Below are 7,327 nucleotides of genomic sequence, written 5' to 3'. Positions count from 1 at the left end.
AAACAATTGGTAACACACTACGCCGTGAAGGACTGAAATCCTGCAGAGCCCGCAAGGTCCCCCTGCTCAAGAAAGCACATATACACGCCTATCTGAAGTTTCCCAATGAACATCTGAATGATTCAGAGGAGAACTGGGTGAAAGTGTTGTGGTCAGATAAGACCAAAATTGAGCTCTTTGGCATCAACTCAACTCGCCGTGTTTGGAGGAGGAGGAATGCTGCCTTTGACCCCAAGAACACCATCCCCACCGTCAAACATGGAGTGGAAACATTATGCTTTGGGGGTGTTTTGCTGCTAAGGGGACAGAACAACTTCACCGCATCAAAGGGACGATGGACGGGGCCATGTACAGTCAAATCTTGGGTGAGAACCTCCTTCCCTCAGCCAGGGCATTGAAAATGGGTCGTGATTGGGTATTCCAGCATGACAATGACCCAAAACACACGGCCAAGGCAACAAAGGAGTGCAAATGAAGGTCCTGGAGTGGCCTAGCCAGTCTCCAGACCTTAATCCCATAGAAAATCTGTGGAGGGAGCTGATGGTTCGAGTTGCCAAACGTCAGCCTCGAAACCTTAATGACTTGGAGAAGATCTGCAAAGAGTAGTGGGACTTTAGAGGGATTTGTCACCAAGTACTAAGTCATGTTTTGCAGAGGGGTCAAATACTTATTTCCCTCAATAAAATGCAAATCAATTTATAACACTTTTGACATGTGTTTTTCAGGATTTTTTTGTTGTTATTCTGTCTCTCACTGTTCAAATAAACCTACCATAAAAATTATAGACTGATCATTTCTTTGTCAGTGTGCAAACGTAAAAAATCAGCAGGGGATCAAATACTTTATTCCCTCTCTGTAGACATGTCTTATATGGGCAGAAAGCTTAAATTCTTGTTATTCTAACTATACTGTCCAATTTACAGTAGCTATTACAGTGAAAAAATACCATGCTATTGTTTGAGGAGAGTGTACAACAACACAAAACTTATCACGGCAACTGGTTTGATACATTCACCACTGAAGCTAAATAATGTACTTATATTCAGTAATCTTGCTCTGATTTGTCATCCTAAGGGTCCCAGAGATAAAATGTAGCATATTTTTGTTTGATAAAATCTATTTTAATATTAACCCTCCCGTTGTCCTGTCCGGGTCAAAATGACCCAGGCTACGTGTTAGAGCGAGTGGCTGTATAACCCCTAGCGTTGTCCTGTCCTGTCCTGGCTGGGGTCAAAACGACCCAGGCTACGTGTCAGTGCCTACGTGTTAGAGCGAGTGGCTGTATAACCCCTAGCGTTGTCCAGCCGTAAACAAACACCAACACCAAGAACAACTACAACTACTACAACTACTACTACTACTACTACTACTACTACTACTACTACTACTACTACTACTACTACTACTACATATTGCCTCGGTGGCATGTCCGGACACGTCCCGAAGAGAGGTCTTGGGGACTTCCCCAGCCTGGGTGCCGAAGCTATTATGAGTGCTGTGCGTTTCACGGCCAAACAGGTCCTAGAACATATATTTTCCAATGACTCTGACTGCGACGAGGAAGCGGAGGAGGAAGCGTCTGAAGAAGAAGATGGGGAGGAATACAACCCAGAGGACGAGGAGACCACCGAGGACGACGAGGACGACGACTACGATGCCACCGCCGCCGCTGACGAGGACGACGCCCAAGTAGAAGAAGGCCAAGGCGTAGAAGACGAACGAGACGATGACGACGACGACAACGACGATGACGACGACGACGACCAAGAAGAAGAAAAAGGAAAAGAAGAACAAGGGGAAGGTGAAGGTGAAGGAGAGCGAGGAGACCGCCGCCGCCGCCGCCGCCGCCGCCGCCTCAGCCCCCGACCACAACACGATATCCCTCGAGTGGAAAGAGAGACATTCGTGTCGAGAAACGGCCAAATCCAATGGTGCTCGGTGCCCTGTGACAACAATCGGGGCGTCGGAAGGGCCGCCGCAGCGGCAAAAAGTAACAGGCCGGTTGCTGAGGTGCCAGAGGACATGAGGCCCGGGCCTACTAGGCAGGCCGTAGGCCAAGCCCGCGACATCCTCTCCACGTTCCGCCTGTTTTTCACACCGGAGATAGAAGACATCATCCTGGAGATGACCAATCTGGAGGGCGTTCGAAAATACGGAGGCCGAGGCGACGGCGACGGCTGCGGCGTTGACGACCACCGCCACTACGCCGATGACCACGAAGACCACGACCGCGACCGCCGCGGCCGCTGGAAAGCGATGGACTCCACCGACCTGCGAGCCTACGTAGGGCTGCTCATCCTAGCCGGTGTGTACAGGTCCCGAGGCGAAGCAGCCTCTAGTCTCTGGAACGCCGAGAGCGGGAGGACCATTTTCCGCGCAACCATGCCGCTCAAAGTCTTTCACGCTTACTCGAGACTCCTTCGCTTCGACGACCGCCAGACCAGAGCCGAGAGACGCGCAGCAGGCGGCGGTGACAAACTTGCGGCCGTGAGAGAGGTCTGGGACAAGTGGGTCGAGTGGCTGCCGCTCCTCTACAACCTCGGGCCCGACTTGACGGTGGCCGAGCAACTGGTCCCTTTCAGAGGTGGGCCGGGCCAACAACACCGTACAAGAGCACAACAACACCGTACACAACACAACACGCTAAAGCTAATCTCTTCTCTTTCCTCTCCTCTCCTCTCCTCTCCTCTCCTCTCCTCTCCTCTCCTCTCCTCTCCTCTCCTCTCCTCTCCTCTCCTCTCCTCTCCTCTCCTCTCCTCTCCTCTCCTCTCCTCTCCTCTCCTCTCCTCTCCTCTCCTCCAGGCCGATGTCCTTTCCGTCAGTATATTCCAAGCAAGCCGGCCAAATACGGCATCAAAACCTGGGTGGCCTGCGACTCCAAATCCAGCTACGCCTGGAAGATGCAGGTCTACACCGGGAAGGCCACCTGTGGAGGACCCGAGAAGAACCAGGGGATGAGGGTCGTGCTCGATTTGACGAAGGGACTCAGGGGTCACAACGTCACCTGCGACAATTTCTTCACCTCATACGAGCTCGCGCGCCAGCTCCAGAGGAGGAACGTCACCGTGGTCGGCACAGTCAGAAAGAACAAGCCAGAGCTCCCGCCGGCACTGCTCGCCTCAATGGACAGCTCCTCTTCTCCTCCAAGTTCGCCTTCACGCCCACCACCGCTCTAGTGTCCTACCTACCAAAGAAAAACAAGAACGTCTTACTCCTGAGCACGCTGCACACCGAGGCTCACGTTAGCCGTCGCCAGGACAAGAAGCCGGCCATCGTCTTAGACTACAACAGCAACAAGGGAGGTGTGGACAACCTAGACAAGGTGATTGGAACCTACAGCTGCAGGAGGATGACCGCCCGCTGGCCCCTGGTCATCTTCCACAACATCCTTGATGTGTCCTCCTACAACGCTTTTGTCATATGGCGAGAGCTCAACCCTACTTGGATGCCTGGTAAGCGAAACAAGAGGAGGGTGTTCCTTGAGCAGCTGGGAAAGGCACTAGTGACTCCGTTCATACAAAGAAGGGCCCGTCTCCCTCGCACCGAAGCCTCTGTGGCGCTCGTCAAAGCTGTTCAGAGGGCTACGTATCGTGATCAGCCCCGGGATCACGCCCCCGCCGCACCGGCCCACGCACCGGCCCACGCACCGGACCAAGCACCCGACCCCGCACAACCCAGTAAGAGGAAGAGGTGTCAGGTCTGCCCCACAAAGACGGACTGTAAAACACACACTGTGTGCACCAGGTGTAACAAATACGTCTGCAAAGGCTGTTCGCACGCATACTGTCCCACATGTTCCAATTAGGCCTTTAGTGAGAGGGGGACAGTTCGACCCGGAGGGCACGGCGTGTGTACAGAATACCAGGACAACGGGAGTGTTAAAATGTAGGAAGTGGGTTCTACAGTTTGAACCCCTGCTGTCTCTGGCTCCACACCCACCCCGCCCGGCCATCTAGATGTGTAAAAGTTAGTGTATAAGCTAATGATCCATCATGTATGACATTCCTGGGAGTGTGTAAACTTATATTTTGTATTACCACATAATTTTTGCATGTTCTCTATAGTTATGTACTTGAAAATGTATCAATTGACCAATTCGGCACATTTGGGCAGACTTGATACAAAATAGTCCAGTATTGCAATGCTTCACTGGATCAATCTGAAACTTTGCACACACACTGCTTCCATCTAGTGGCCAAAATCTAAATTGCGCCAAAACTGCAATATTATATTGTGGCCTTTCTCTTTAATTTCAAAGACGTTGGAATAAAATATAAAATAAAAACGCATGTTTTTTTGTTTGTGTTATCTTTTACCAGATCTAATGTGTTATATTCTCCTTTATTCATTTCACATTTCCACAAACGTCAAAGTGTTAACTTTCAAATGGTATCAAGAATATGCATATTCTTGCTTCAGGTCCTGAGCTACAGGCAGTTAGATTTGGGTATGTCATTTTAGGCAAAAATTTAAAAAAAGGGTCAGATCCTTAAGAGGGTACTAGGCCTACGCTTTGCCATTGCAGATCGAGTAGTCAATGTTGCATTATGTGAGTAGAATAAATTACTACATTTTTGGTCACATTACCCGAAAAACTACATGCTGCTAGTACCATGGTTCATATATATTTTGGGGTCACTACCATGGAAGGAAAATACCATGGTACTGGTGCAAATACTGTACCATGGTATTTTCCTGCCATGGTAGTACAATGAAAAAACTACCATGGTACTATCATGTTTTTTTGGTCACTAGCATGGCAGGAAAATACCATGGTATTTGCACCAGTACCATGGTATTTTTCTGCCATGGTAGTGACCAAACACCCATGATAGTATGTACCATGGTCGTTTTTTCATTGTACTACCATAGTACATTTTTGTAAGGGGAAAACCTACTGCCACCAAACCAAAATAAGCAGATTCAGACTTGTGATTATCATAACAAGTAGCAAAACCAAGTTGTTTCCCCTCTCTAAAATATACTCTTACATAGGCAGAGTAGCATGCAGTGTTTAAGCACTGTAACTTATATGGGAATTGATTGTAGGTTGGTGGACACAGCTGAGCTCCCACCAAGCACAGAGAAAGCATCTCAAAAGAGTTTCAACTCATCTTTATTCCACACTCCATTATTATGACCGCTTCAATGAAAGCCATCAATCCAAACAAATACACACAACTCCTCTCTCTGCGGCACGCTTCCCCGGGATACTCAGAAGTGTCACCTGCACATTTCCTCATTATGATGAATAAATAGAGCCAGTGAGTGGTAACAATGTCCCTCCTCACTCTCCCAATGCCGAGGCACTTTGTGCCAAAGAGCCGCTGAGTTAGAAGAGAATATCTGAGATGAGATACAATCCTGTTCTGGCGCACGTCCCGAGGATAACAAGGGTTTAGGCCCCGCGCTCGCAAGCTATACCTCATGTATTCTTTATGAATGATCATCCATGGTAAATATTTCACTAACATGCCTACCGACTGACTGACTGACTGCTGCGCTGGTTGCGGCTGAGACTGGGGCTGAACGTGATGGGAACTGCCAGGATGGAGCTAGTGTCTCCTCCAAACAGGATTGCGCTCTGCACCAAGATGCCAGCAGATGACACCTCTTGCTGGGAAAGGATTCGCAAGACAGCGGGGCGTGTGAAAGATGGAGGACTGGTAGAAGGCCTACGTTAGACAGCTTGTCCTTGAGTCTAAGGCTTGTTTGCATTGTGCAGCACTGTGCTAGAAAGCGGGGAGGGACACGTGTCAAAGGCGGCGGGCTGGGAATACCTGGGTATTGATTTTGAGGACAATCTGTGAGGAGAGGAGCTTTGCAGTATGGAGGGCAGTCAAAGGCACACATCTCTCTCTCTCTGGTCTCAGATCGAAGCACCTCAGAGATGATGAGCTTATATCATTTATAAGAACCTTTCACAAATTGGACCTAGGTCAGTCACTCCCCCCTCCGCAGACTGGGATCTCTCTTTTTAATAGTGGCCCTGGGACCCCAGTGGAATGTCAGCTGCATTTAAAAAGGGATAGAACTCACACTGTCTCATATTTCAAACATATCCTCTGACCCATGAGTGTCTACCTACTACACAGTACATACGGTGGGTTGGCATGAATTGTTGATTCACAGTGCTAGTTGGCCTAATCTAAAGTAGGGAACACACATGATTCAACCCTTTGTCCTTCACACATACTGTAACCCCCATACACGTCATCTGAAATATTAAGAGTGATATTTTAACAACCTTCATAATACTTCCTTTGAATTGAATTCCTTTGCTTGTCTCAATGAACAATTCCTGAACACTAATATTTAGCTATACAAGAGGTGTGAATACCGGAAAGAGAGCGCAACAATATGCCTACTACATGAAACACTACATATTTCTAAAGCAAATCAAGTGATTATTTTACAATGCAGTGTTCTCTATGGAATATGTCTCAGACATATAAGATAAATCAGGTTTCCATTTGTTGGCAGAAAGTGAGTCTGGCTGGCAGGGTGGGGGGTGGGGTCGATGAGGGGGTGACCCTCTCTCAGCTCACCTGATATCCAATCAGTCGGAGTGGCTTGCACACACACACCAAACACATACACACACACACACACACACATATACACACACACACACACACACACACAGCTCTCTCATCATATGTCATTGGGTGTCATCACTCTCAGAATGTCAAGGTGCCCTAAGGTCACAGACGACAATCTGTTAATGTCCCAGCCACTGTGTGTGTCAGGCTCTGCCTGACCACACGCACACGCACACGCACAAATACACACACACAGGGTGAGCTACATGCTTCTCATTATGCTTTTTACGACACATCTCTGTCTACTCCCACTCTTCTTCAGCTCCTGGCATTCCTCTTCTCTAATCTAGAGGAAGGCACAAATCAGCAGACCACTGGGACAACGGCATCACTTTATCAGATGGATGTGGGGTTTGTGATGTTGATATATCATTTCTGTTTCACTAAACACTCCAAAATACATTAGCTTTTATTTTGAAAATTCATTGCTGTTGAATGTCACACACCAATAATAGTAGTTGTCTCATGCACTCTCATTCCATGTCTGTTACTGTTTTGGTTTATATTCTCCGCTCATTGGTGTTCTCACTGAAACCTAAGGGTGGCACTGTTGCCTTTCTCTGGTCCACGTTCCTCCATAAGAATCTAGGACAGTAACATTCCTGGATGTACAATTTGTTTTATGTTAAATATATGATACTAGCATGTAATAAATGTACAGCTCATATGCTAATGATAAAACATCCTCCACAGCGTTATTCATAGATGAGCTGTATCACACACAC

The 7,327-nt window shown here is 48.0% G+C and overlaps 1 pseudogene; it reads left to right on the top strand.

Moving 5' to 3' along the window:
- Positions 1–1,425: 1,425 nt before the first annotated feature.
- LOC121532972 lies at positions 1,426–6,702 on the top strand (annotated as a pseudogene).
- The last annotated feature ends 625 nt before the right edge of the window (positions 6,703–7,327 follow it).

This window comes from Coregonus clupeaformis, chromosome 20 (assembly GCF_020615455.1).
Source record: "Coregonus clupeaformis isolate EN_2021a chromosome 20, ASM2061545v1, whole genome shotgun sequence".
NCBI classification, from domain to species: Eukaryota; Metazoa; Chordata; class Actinopteri; order Salmoniformes; family Salmonidae; genus Coregonus; species Coregonus clupeaformis.
Note: the sequence above shows the minus strand (reverse complement) of the source record. Positions and strands in the feature narration are given on the sequence as shown.